The 13238-nt window shown below is 46.7% G+C and overlaps 1 protein-coding gene and 1 non-coding gene across 6 annotated transcripts in view; both read right to left on the bottom strand.

Annotated features, from left to right (window-relative positions):
• MGLL (monoglyceride lipase) overlaps positions 1-13238 on the bottom strand; it is a 134958-nt gene that overhangs the window by 31806 nt on the left and 89914 nt on the right. The window lies entirely within an intron of this gene.
• LOC119920019 lies at positions 3904-4035 on the bottom strand. Its single transcript, XR_005447790.1, has one exon. It is a non-coding gene; the product is annotated as a small nucleolar RNA SNORA7 (small nucleolar RNA).

Genomic DNA, 13238 nt, shown 5'->3' on the forward strand with positions numbered 1-13238 from the left:
GGAATCATACGGACAGAAAAAGTACAACCTGGGGTGATGTGACATAGCTGAAGACTGCTTAGGGGCAAAGGTGGTGGGCACATTGGTTTGGTATGTGGCAATCAGAATTTAGATGCCCATTTTAGAGCAGAGACTTTGGAAAGACTGCGATAGCAAAACCAGAAAATAGCAAAGAGCAGCTGCATCCGCATGTACACCTTTGTCAGCAAAGAAGGGAAAAATCAAGAAATGCATGACAGTGCTACGAGGTGGCATCAAAGTTTGAACCTTGATTGAGGCATTTTAATAGCTTTCTTCCTGCCAGAAATACGTTGCCTAAACAGTGGAGGAAGAGGAAAATGGCAGAAGGACAGGGCAGGAGGCGGTGAGTTTGAGCATTGATGGGATGCAGGGAAAACTGAATCTAAATGGAAAAGCATAACCTGAAATGCAAATACACTATCTACACTACAGCTATTTATAGTATCATCAGGCTATGGGGCTTTCAACCTGAAGCTATCTCGTGCCTGAAATAAGTTCTGCAATAAATTTGACTAGGCATTTCACGCAGAGATTAATTCATACTCATCATATGTTTTTTATACTTCGGCAACTTTGCATATTTGCAAATAAAAGGGCCATTCTGAGATACTATTTTACACCTTTAATAAAGATTTAATGGAATTTGAAGCTGAAAAAGGAGTGAACAGAAGGAATGAGCACAGATCTCCAGAGGAATGAAAAATCCAACTTTCCCCCAAATGATTTTAACCCTCCCTCCTCCCGAGATCAGGCTGGGGTTAATTAATATTAAATCTGATAGCCGGTTTTACTCAAATGTGGCTTAGGGAATTCGGCACTTCTGATGGGAGCATGGTTTGGGTTTTTCAGGTAGAATCTAAAACATGAGAATGCAGCACTATAGAATTTAGCAATGGCGGATGGCTAACTTTTCAATTTGATTCCGATGACAGGAGATAAAACTTGCTGACAGAAAATGTGATAGCTGAAAGACATCTGAAGGCTTGCAGCCCTTCGAACCAACCCCTGCTCTGGGATCTGCCAGCTGTACTGCGGTTTATCCCTTTCAAGACGATGGGCCCAACGGGCTCTGACCCATTGTTCCGGGTTTTCAGCAAGACATTAAAAGATGGGATGAACAGAGCCACATTGCTTGGATCACAGATGGTTACGGCATAAGGTCAAGGACAAAGGATGCTGGAGGGGACGATTCTTTAGAAAAATCTTGCCCTTGTTTCTTTAAAAAAAAAAACAACAACCAGAACACTTATCCTAAACTGAGCTCCGCTCTACAGCTCTAAAACAAGTAGGGCCAGAGAACAGGGTAGTGAAACAGCCATGTGAAATCCCACCACTTCACAGGCCCTGGGGGTTGGTGGTCTGGCATGTGGGAGGAAGAAAGAGGTTTCCAGAAGAGGAAGCCGTGGCTGTGGATGCTGCTTCCGGGTCAGCAGCTGCTGCGACACTTTCTTCTGGGATGTGGAAGGACTCTGTTACCAACAGGCAAATTCAGGTAAGTCCCACCTGCTGGAGGTAGTTGCAGGCTGGGGAAGCAATGGGGAGATGGGTGGGAGAGTGGAGGGACATGGGGGTTTGACACTACTCTGGAGCAAAAGGAAAAAAAACTAGGAAGAAAATCTCACTTTAACCAGGTGCTATTCTACAGTAACACCTTGGTTTTCTCAAGAAGAATATGTCCCTCACATAACCAGTTGGCTCAGTGCAGTCACAGTAGGAAGGGTGGAAGCAGCAACACACATTTAGTCCATTCCAATCTCGGGAGAGTTGATTTAGTTTAGACTGAAATGTTCTCCAGCTTCCCACCAACTTCGTGCCCCTCTCTCCTGCCTGGAATGCCCTCCATACTCAGCTTCACCAAACCATGCCTCTCTCCTTCTTCAAAACCCTTCTTTAAAAAACAAAAACCAAAACATCTTCTTCAGGAGGCATTCCCTGATTAATCTCCCACCTTCCTGGTGAAGCATTCTCTCAGCCCTCATGCAATCTGTTCATCTATTTATTTGTTCGCTTGTGTCTATTATATCATCTGGTCACTTAACTCCGGTACATTAATCAATCTATGTCTACCGGCTCTCTCATTAGGTCGGAAGACCTTTAAAGACACATGATCACATCTTTCATTTCTCATTCAGTCCTCTGCACACCACGGGGGCTCAGTCGGTACTGTCGATCCTGAAAAGCCTGACTTCAGGGAGACTGAAGAGGTGCATGCCGGTGAAGTCATGGTTTCTCAGAGAACCTTTCCAGCCCATGGCAAGAGCTGGAAGGATTTTAAGAAATGCAGTGAGTGGTTAATTCGACAAAAGACATGATCATCATGGGTTGTCTGGCCTCTTGAACAGTATGAGTGAACAAGGAGGAAATGGAAGGTAGGTCTGGAAGCCCAGGTTCCCTCAAACTACAGTTGTGGTTGGTCTCAAACTCTGACTCCCTGAGTAAATGTTGAGGTCACTGAGAAGCGCGGTTAGCTCGTTTTTCTGCTGCCCTTTAGAGCAATTAGCTGCAACTTAGCAACTTAGACCCCTGATCCCAGGTCCAGGTACAAATATTCAGTAAAATCCCACCAAGAGAGGAAGGCTTTTTGAATCAGGAACTATAAAAAGTAAAGGAGAAAACGCCAGTCTCCAGCAAGCAGTCAATTAACCCACACAATCAAATAGCATTGCCTATAAACGAAAACCCACTTAAGGGACAGTTATTAATTATGTCACAAGAGGCCTTTGGCAAAGCAGAAATTATACACAATGCATTGGGGGTAGATTTAATAAGCTGGAGAGAAAGGTTGGGAAGCTCATTTTCTATTCCCCACAGAGCCTTTCGGAGGACTGAAGAATATAGTTTTACGGCTTCAGCAGGTGCTTTGTCCTAGCAGCTGAGACTGGGGTAATACCGAGTCCAGTGATGGTTCAGAGAAACACAGCGAAAAGAAGGAAGCCTTATTACAGTTCAAAACCATAATTCTCAAAAGATGATTCATTAGTTACCCTTCTCTTTGTGCCATCGTCAAATCTCTTGAAAACAGACTAGGAGTGCTGCTTCTTCCACCCACACATTTTCAAACATCAATCAATCAATTAATTGTATTTATTGAGCACTTACTATGTGCAGAGCACTGTACTAAGTACTTGGGAGAGTACAATTTAACAGAGGTGGCAGATACATTCCCTGCCCACAAGGAGCATCTCTAAAAACAGTCTGGGTGTGGCTCAATTCTTCCCTTATTGATGCTAGCCTCTTGGCTTCAGTGTTTCAGTGTTCCTTTCTGAGTATTCATTCACCAAAGAGAAACCTTCCATGGTACAACAGCATCTAGTTGGCTTAGTTCATCCCCCAACTCGGACCACTGTGTCCAATCTGTTTATCTTGTCTCTGCCCGGTGTTTACAACAAGTGCTTGTCATATAGTAAGCGCTATATGATTATATTAAGTGCTTAACAGATACCACAATTATTATCAAGAATGGATATAATCTCAATCAAAACCCACTCAAGATTACCTCCTCTATGAAGGCTTTTTTTGCCCCAGTTCCATCTAGCTCCCACTACTCTAATTATTTCAATAACTCCACTATTTCTTATCTTCCCACTGCTCCAATTACTTAACCCTTATGTGTATCCTTGTCAGTTGCTCTTAGTTATGCCTGTTTTTCCTACTTATGTTTGTCTTGTCTACTGCCGTCGAATCGTTTCCGACCCATAGCGACACACCATGGACACATCTCTCCCAGAATGCCCCACTCTCCATCTGCAATCGTTCTGGTAGTGTACCCATAGTTTTCTTGGAAAAAATACGGAAGTGGTTTACCATTGCCGCCTTTCATGCAGTAAACTCGAGTCTCTGCCCTCGACTCTCTCCCGTGCCACTGCTGCCCAGTGAGTTTTGACTTGTAGCAGATTACCTTCCACTCACTGGCCCAAGTTAGGAATGGAATGAGTACGCCTCTGCTTGACTCTCCCTCCAGTAGCCGAGACTGGTAGAGTACTGGAAACTCTCCAGGTGCAGCCCTGAGAGGTGTACTTGTGTTTATCTATAATTATATATGTTCATTCTGTTTCTCCCATTACACTTAAGTTTCTTGGGGGCAGAGACCATGTATTACATTTCTTTTGTAAGTCTCCTCATGGTCAAGTACACTGCTTTTTATTCAGTGCAGACTCAATAAATGTTTTTGACTAACTACTGAATATAGAGTACTGGGATCAAGGTGTTTGTTTAAGAGCATTCCTGGGTCTGCTATCATTACATCCTGGAAAAAGCTCTACTGTAAACTGAAGGGGCTGAGCATATTCAGTCTCTATTTTGGAAAGTCTTTATGCTGAATACACAATACATAGCCTGGTGGAAAGAACATGGGACTGGGCACCAGGACACCTGGGTTCTAGTCCAGCTTGGTGATTGGCCTGTTGTCTGACTTCGCATAAATCACTTGACATCTCTGTGCCTCAATTTTCTACCCTGTAAAGTTGGAGATTAGATATCTGCTTTCCTTACCTCTTGATTTGTGAGCCCTGGGTGGGACAGGGACTGTGTCCAAAATAATTATCTTGCCTCTACCCCAGGGCTTAGCCGATAGTAAGTGGTTAATGAGTACCATCAAAGAATTGTTTATAGGACAAAAATGATTAAGGACAGGTGAAAAAAACCTGCTCCCTCTCTGCTCTTTCTCTCCTCCCCTTCCTTAGCCTCCTTCTCCTCTTCACCTTTGGGGCTTTGGCCTGCCCCTCTACTTTGGACCCAGCCGGAGAGTCTCAGGACTTCTACAGGCCATTCTAGACTTCTTAGAGATCCTGCCAACTTTAGATGGCCCAAGTCCACTTGCTCAGGGCCACTCTTGGTCATGCTGCCTTCAGGCTACCCTAGGTCCCACTGCCTTTTGGGCTTAAGGAAGAAAGAGAGAGAGAGAGAGAGAGAGAGACACACACACACACACACACTTAGGATAGAGGAATCTAGACGTGCTCACTATCCTTCCACCTAGCAACGGTCATGAACTCCTGCTATTTCTGCATCTCACAACTGTGGGCAGCAGGACTTTGAACTCGATGGTGGAGAAACAGACCTTAAGAGGACTAGAAGGGTGACCTTAAGGATGCAGTGTTGTCCTAGTGGAAAGAGCATGGGCCTAGAAGCCAGAGGACTTGGGTTCTAATCCTGGCTCTGCCACCTGCATGCAGTGTGACATTGGGCAAGTCACTCAACTTCTCAGTGCCTCACTTTCCTCAACTCTAAAATGACAATTCAATACTTAGTCTCCCTCCTACTTTAGGTTATGAGCCACACATAAGGTACAGGGACTGTGTCCGACTTGATTACCTTATACTTACCGCAGTGGTTAGTACAATGCTTGGCACAGAGTAAGCGCTTAACAAAAACCCCAATTATTATAATTCATGGGGAAGAGAAATGTTGTACTGAGTGGATTTCTTTTTACGCTTTAATTTGAATGGCTTATTTTAAATTGGCTATTCCGAATGAAATAATTATCTATTAATTTGATTGGCTGGCTAGATCATTTGGATCTCTTTTCTTCCTCCTTTTCTTATCGAGCAGGTGCTGAGCACTGTATGAGGCATTTAGGGGAGGACTAAAGTAAAAACTATGGCTCCTGCCCTCAAGGAGGTTACAATAGAATGGGGAAGACAGATGATTTACAGTTGATAGAAGGAAGGGGAAGGCTACAACACCACTATCCTCCCTATCTCCCTACAATCTCGGTTTTATCCTTGACTCATCTCTCTCCTTCAACCCGCATATTGAAGGAGTTCTGTCTGTTCTATCTTCACAACATCTCCGGAATCAGCCCCTTCCCCTCCATCGAAATTGCCATCTCACTGGTCCAAGCACTTATCATGAACAGTCTTGACTGATGCATCGGCCTCCTTGCTGACCTCCCTGCCTCCAGACTCTCCTCTATCCAGTCCATACTTCTTCACTCTGGGCACATCTCCCCACTCCTCAAAAATCTCCAGTTGTTGCTCACCTACCTTTGCATCAAACAGAAACTCCTCACCATTGGCTTTAAAGCACTCAATCATCTCTCTCCCCACATCTATCCTTGTTCCTCTCCCACTACAACTTGGCCCACATACTTCACTCCTCGAATACTCTATCTCATAGCAACCTACTCACTGTGCCTCTTTCCACTGACCCTTCACTCACACCCTGCTTCCTATCTGGAACTTCTTTCTCCTTCATATCTGACAGACCACCCCTCTTCTTATCTTCAAAGTCCTACCTTACCCAAGGTCACACAGCTGACAAGTGGTGGAGCCAGGATTAGAACCCAGGACCTTCGGACTCCCAGGCCCCTTCTCTGTCCAGTACGCCATGCTACTTAATAAAAAAAAAAATGATGACATTTGTTAAGCGCTTACTATGTGCAAAGCAGAATAATGATGGTATTTGTTAAGTGCTTACTATGTGCCAAGCACTGTTCTAAGCACTGGGGTAGATACAAGGTAATCAGGTTGGCCCACGTGGGGCTCACAGTCTTAATCCCCATTTTACAGATGAGGTAACTGAGGCACAGAGAAGTTCAGTGACTTGCCCAAAGTCACGCAGCTGATAAGTGGCAGAGCCGGGATTAGAACCCATGACCTCTGACTCCCAAGCCCGGGCTCTTTCCACTAAGCCATGCTGCTTCTCATGCTACTTCTTCTGCTGCTTTGCACATAGTAAGTGCTCAATAAATAGCATTGATAGATTGACTGGCTATAGATACAACTGGAATGGCAATTGTAAGGAAAGGTGGATGGGGACCAAACAGGTGAATAAATACATGGAGTATGTACCTACATATGTGTTAAGGAAGGCTTTATGTACACAAGTAGTCGGGTGGATATTGGGATGGCGTAACCTGGGGTGAAGGAATTCAGTTCTTACTGGAGGAGGTGGGATTTCAGGAGGGCTTTGAAGATGGGGAGAGATTTGGTGGTCTCATGAATTTGAAGGGGGAGGCAGTTCCAGGAATGAGGAAGGACATGAGCGGTGGGTCAGATGGGAGAGAGGCAAGAGTGAAGTACAGTAAGAATATGAGCTTGGGAGAAGCAGAGGGTGCATGCTGGGCAGCTGTGGGTAAAGACTGATCAATCAGTCGATCAATAGGGCCTACTGTGTGCAGAGCACATAGAGTTCAGTGTCAAGGATGATTCATTCATTCATTCAATCGTATTCATTCATTCATTCATTCAATCGTATTTATTGAGCACTTACTGTGTGCAAAGCACTGTACTAAGCGCTTGGGAAGTACAAGTCGGCAACATATAGAGATGGTCCCTGCCCGACAATGGGCTCACAGTCTAGAAGGGGGAAACAGACAACAAAACAAAACATGTAGACTGGTATCAAAACCATCAGAATAAATAGAATTATAGCTAAATGCACATCATTAATAAAATAAATAGAGTAGTAAATATGTACAAGTAAACTAAATAGAGTAATAAATATGTACAAATATATACAGGTGCTGTGTCGGGCGGTGGAGGGAAGGAGGTAGAGTGATGATTTGTGCATCAAGAGAGGGGAGGTTGGGTAGGGAGCCCAAATAGGGAATGATGACCCAGGAAAAGTGGAGGGGGTCTTGTGATTGGAGAGCTATGTGCGGGGAGAGAACAGTTTTTGGGGGAGGATTTTGGGGAGAGAAGACAGGTAAGGGGGTTGTGGTTGAAGAGTGGAATTTCAGTCAGTCAATAGTATTTATTGAGTGATTACTGTGTGCAGAACACTGGACTAAGCACTTGGGAGAATACAATGTAACAGTATAACAGACACATTCCCTACCCATCACGAGCTTATTCTAGAGCTGATGAGGTTTGAACTATGCCTAGTCATCATTTGTATCTATTTGCCTTCCCCTTTACACTGTCAGCTCCTTGAGGGCAGGTGTCATGTTTCATTTTTTCTGTATGTCCCTAGTACAGTGCCAAGTAGAGGGCTGGGTGCATGTAGAAGATTTTCTAATAATAATTGTGGTATTAATAATAATAAGATTCATAATAACAATATTTGTTAAGGGTTTACTATGAGCCAGGAACTGTTCTAAGTGCTGGGGTGGATACAAGCAAATTGGGTTGGCCACAGTCCCTGTGCCACATGGAGCTCACAGTCTTAATCCTGTTACAGATGAGGTCACTGAGGCCCAGAGAAGTGAAGTGACTTGCCCAACATCACACAGTAGATAAGTAGCAGAGTTGGGACTAGACCCAGGTCCTTCTGATTCCCAGGCCAGTGCTCTATCCATTAGACCACACTAAGATTGGTTCTTTAAAGTGATCAGTTTTTTATTGTGGTATTTGCTAAATAATACTAATGATAGTAATTATGGCATTTGTGGAGCGCTTACTATGTGCCAAGCACTGTTCTAAGCGCCAGGGTAGATACAAAGTAATCAGGTTGTCCCATGCGGGGCTCACAGTCTTAATCCCCATTTTACAGATGATGTAACTGAGGCACAGAGAAGTTAAGTGACTTGCCCAAAGTCACACAGCTCATAAGTGGTGGGGCCAGGATTAGAACCCTTGACCTCTGACTCCCAAGCCCGTGCTCTTTCCACTAAGCCATGGTCAAGTACTGCTCTAAGCACTGGGGTAGATACAAGTTTATCACATTGGACACGGTCCTTGTTCCATATGGGGCTCATAGTCTAAGTAGGAGGGAGTAGGATTTAATCCTCATTTTACAGTTGAGGAAACTGGGACGAAGAGAAGTGAAGTGACTTGCCCAAGGTCACACAGCAAGCAAATGGCAGAGCCAGGATAAGGACCCAGGACCTCTGATTCCCAGGCCCATGTTCTTTCCATTAGGCTACAGTTTACTATTACAGTGTTTTAAATTAGGAGCAGAGCTCTACTGACTTCTCTAAGGGGGAATTTTCCTCATGAGGTGACAGGAGAGTAAGCAGATTGCATGCAAGGGTGAATAAAAGGTCACACAGCACTAGAGTGGCATTTTTCGAAAAATCTCATGTTTTGGAAAAAGCCCAAACTGTTTCAAGTATGATTTAAAACAAACCCTCCAATCTCTCTGGCTCCTACGTTTCTTCCCCTTACCCCAGGGAGAGTCCAATTTTCTGTCCAATTTTCTTCCTCCCCTGCCTATCTTTCAATCAATCAATCAATCAATCAATCAATCGTATTTATTGAGCAATTACTGTGTGCAGAGCACTGTACTAAGCGCTTGGGAAGTACAAGTTGGCAACACATAGAGACGGTCCCTACCCAACAGTGGGCTCACAGTCTAGAAGGGGGAGACAGAGAACAAAACATATTAACAAAATAAAATAAATAGAATAGATATGTACAAGTAAAATAAATAGAGTAATAAATATGTACAAACATATATGCATATATACAGGTGCTGTGGGGAAGGAAAGGAGGTGAGGTGGGGGGCATGGAGAGGGGGAGGAGGGGGAGAGAAAGGAGGGGGAGAGGAAGGAGGGGGCTCAGTCTGGGAAGGCCTCCTGGAGGAGGTGAGCTCTCAGTAGGGCCTTGAAGGGAGGAAGAGAGCTAGCCTGGCGGATGGGCAGAGGGAGGGCATTCCAGGCCCGGGGGATGACTTGGGCCGGGGGTCGATGGCGGGACAGGCGAGAACGAGGCACGGTGAGGAGATTAACGGCAGAGGAGCGGAGGGTGCGGGCTGGGCTGGAGAAGGAGAAAAGGGAGGTGAAGTAGGAGGGGGTGAGGTGATGGACAGCCTTGAAGCCGAGGGTGAGGAGTTTCTGTCTGATGCGTAGATTGATTGGTAGCCACTGGAGATTTTTGAGGAGGGGAGTAACATGCCCAGAGCGTTTCTGGACAAAGACAATCCGGGCAGCGGCGTGAAGTACGGATTGAAGTGGGGAGAGACAAGAGGATGGGAGATCAGAGAGGAGGCTGATACAGTAGTCCAGATGGGATAGGATGAGAGCTTGAATGAGCAGGGTAGCGGTTTGGATGGAGAGGAAAGGGCGGATCTTGGCAATGTTGCGGAGCTGAGACCAGCAAGTTTTGGTGACGGCTTGGATGTGAGGGGTGAATGAGAGAGCGGAGTCGAGGATAACACCAAGGTTACGGGCTTGTGAGACGGGAAGGATGGTAGTGCCGTCAACGGTGATGGGAAATTCCGGGAGAGGGCAGGGTTTGGGAGGGAAGACAAGTTCAGTCTTGGACATGTTGAGTTTTAGGTGGCGGGCAGACATCCAGATGGAGATGTCCTGAAGGCAGGCGGAGATGCAAGCCTGGAGGGAGGGGGTGAGAGCAGGGGCAGAGATGTAGATTTGGGTGTCATCAGCGTAGAGATGATAGTTGAAGCCACGGGAGCAAATGAGGTCACCAAGGGAGTGAGTGTAGATCGAGAACAGAAGGGGACCAAGAACTGAACCTTGAGGAACCCCCACAGTAAGGGGATGGGAGGGGGAGGAGGAGCCCGCAAAGGAGAATGAGAATGAACGACCGGAGAGATAAGAGGAGAACCGGGAGAGGACGGAGTCAGTGAAGTCAAGGTTGGATAGCGTGTTGAGGAGAAGGGGGTGGTCCACAGTGTCGAAGGCAGCTGAGAGGTCGAGGAGGATTAGGATAGAGTATGAGCTGTTGGATTTGGCAAGCAGGAGGTCATTGGTGACCTTTGAGAGGGCAGTTTCCATGGATGTAGGGGACAGAAGGCAGACTGGAGGGGGTCGAGGAGAGAGTTGGTGTTGAGGAATTCGAGGCAGTGCGTGTAGACGACTCGTTCAAGGAGTTTGGAAAGGAATGGTAGGAGGGAGATGGGGCAATAACTAGAAGGTGAGGTGGGGTCAAGAGAGGGTTTTTTTAGGATGGGAGAGACATGGGCATGTTTGAAGGCAGAGGGGAAGGAACCAGTGGAGAGTGAGCGGTTGAAGACGGACAGTGGCAGTGATCCAGGGCTGTGGGTTAGTGGTACGAGAGCGGCGAAGGGAAAGGGGAGCGAGTGAGTCTAGCTGAGTAGAAAGGGTAGAGTTGAGAGCAGTAATCTGATCATCAAGATTGGGTAGAGAGGAGAGGATGGCGAGGTGGGGTGTGAGGCGCTCAGATAGATGGATGGGGTCAAGAGAGAGGAGATCTCTGTGAAGGAGTAATATGGATTTACAGGGGAAAGGAGTGTAAGTGAGGAGGCAGGTGAGAAGATTATGATCAGAGAGAGGGATTTCAGAGTTGGTGAGGGTGGACACAGTGCAGCGGTAGGAGATCATGAGGTCGAGGGTATGACCAAGTTGGTGAGTGGGCGAGGTGGGGTGGAGCAAGAGGTTGGCAGCGTCAAGGAGAGATAGAAGGTGGGTAGCAGAGGAGTCATCAGGGATATCCATGTGGATGTTGAAGTCCCCGAGGATCAGAGTGGGCATGGAAAAGGAGAGAAGGAAGGTGAGGAAGGGGTCAAAATCGTTAAAGAAGTTGGAGGTGGGGCGGGGGGGGGGGGACAGTAGATGAATCTGGAGGGGGTGGTAGAGGCGAATAATGTGGGCTTCAAAGGAAGGGAAGGAAAGGGGGAGGAGGGATAGTGCGAAAGCGACATTGGGGGGCGAGAAGGAAACCGACACCTCCTCCTTTTCCGGTGAGTCTGGGGGAGTGGGAGAAGAAGAGGCCTCCACTGGAGAGAGCAGCAGAAGAGACCATGTCGTCCGGAGACAACCATGTTTCAGTTAGGGCGAGGAGGAGTAGAGAGCTGGAAAGGAATAGGTCCTGGATGAAAGGGATCTTACTTAAAACGGAGCGGGGGTTCCAGAGGCCACACTTGGCAGTAGCTGCCAAGGGAGGGGAGGGAGGGGGAAGGGTGCGAGGGGTGGGGAGGATTTGGATTGGGATGAGTTGGCGGGGGCCTAGGCGGGGAGAGTGGGAAGAGGGGTGGCGATGGGAAAGGAGAACTGGGATGGGGTGGGGGTGGGGAGGAGGGGAGGGAGGGGGCTGGGAGGGAGGAGTGGAGGATTGGCGCTGGTACAGAGGGATCCTTGGTGCGGGTGGAAGTGGTCTTGGTGGGGGAGAGAGAGGGAAAAAGCTGGGTGGGAGAGGGGAAGGGGAAGGTGAGGAATGGTAATGGCAGTTGGGAGCAAGGGAATTTCAACAATGTGGCCCTCTGTCAGAACTACCTGGAGTTGCTGCTGCTGCTACTGGGATGCTTTAAAATGCCAAATCACCTAGGAAATGCTCAAGTTCTACTTGCCAGGGTTCCCACCAAGGGGGTGAACTAAACTCTCAACCGGCTTCACCGCCCCCCCCCCCCCCCAATTCATTCCTTGGAGCTAGAGGATTTGGCTTAAGGGCAGGAATCAGCAGGGGTTGGAGCCAGCCTGATCAGAAGTACTGCGGGTCACCAAACAAAATAGAATTTAGATTGCCCTTTAGCATTCCTTTTGAAAGTAGATGACTCCCCCCGACTTTCTCCAGCCTCAACTTCAGGTTTTATTGTTTTCTTATCCCTTGAGGTTTTGCATCCTGGGAGCCAATTTGATTATCGCATAAGCTATTTTATAGATAAAATGAACTCCTTCAAAGTCTCCACTGGTTCCTCATTGCTTCGGGTATGAAACAAAAGACTCCTAACCATTGGCTTTAAGATAATCTATCAGCTAGCTCTCTCTAGCCTATACACTCCCTTCTTCCTCTACACTCCAACTCCAGGCTCTTAACTCCTCCCTAGTAAAAGCTATGTGTTCCACGATCTTGATTCTCCCCATCGCTGACCTATCACTCATGTTTTGTCTCCTGTCTGGTACTCCTTCCCCTCTGCTCCACACAACTATGTCTCTCTGATCTTTCAAAGCTCTCCTAAAACGCCACCTAATAATGATAATAATATTTATTGTTTATTATGCATCAAGCCCTGTGCTAAAAGCTGGGGTAAATATATAAGGCATTCCCTAACCCCTTGAGAGTCTCAATCATGCCATCCCCTGAGTAATCACCTTATTATTCCTTTTTCTAAAATATTTTTTCTAAAATATCATTCTGCACACATCTCCGCACTCCTCAAAATCCCTCAATGGTTGCCCATCCATCTCTGCATCCAAGAGAAACTCCTCACCTTTGGCTTTAAGGCACTGAATCAGATCTCCCCCTCCTAACTTACCTCCCCGATGTCTTACTACAACTCATCCAGTTTGCTCCCCTAATGCCAGCCTACTCTCTGAAACTCCATCTCGCCTGTCTTGCCAATGATCCCTTGTCCACATCCTCCCTCTGGACTGGGACCTCCTCCCATTTCATAGCCGAAAGACCACCACTCTCCCC

This window comes from Tachyglossus aculeatus, chromosome X1 (assembly GCF_015852505.1).
Source record: "Tachyglossus aculeatus isolate mTacAcu1 chromosome X1, mTacAcu1.pri, whole genome shotgun sequence".
Classification (NCBI taxonomy): Eukaryota; Metazoa; Chordata; class Mammalia; order Monotremata; family Tachyglossidae; genus Tachyglossus; species Tachyglossus aculeatus.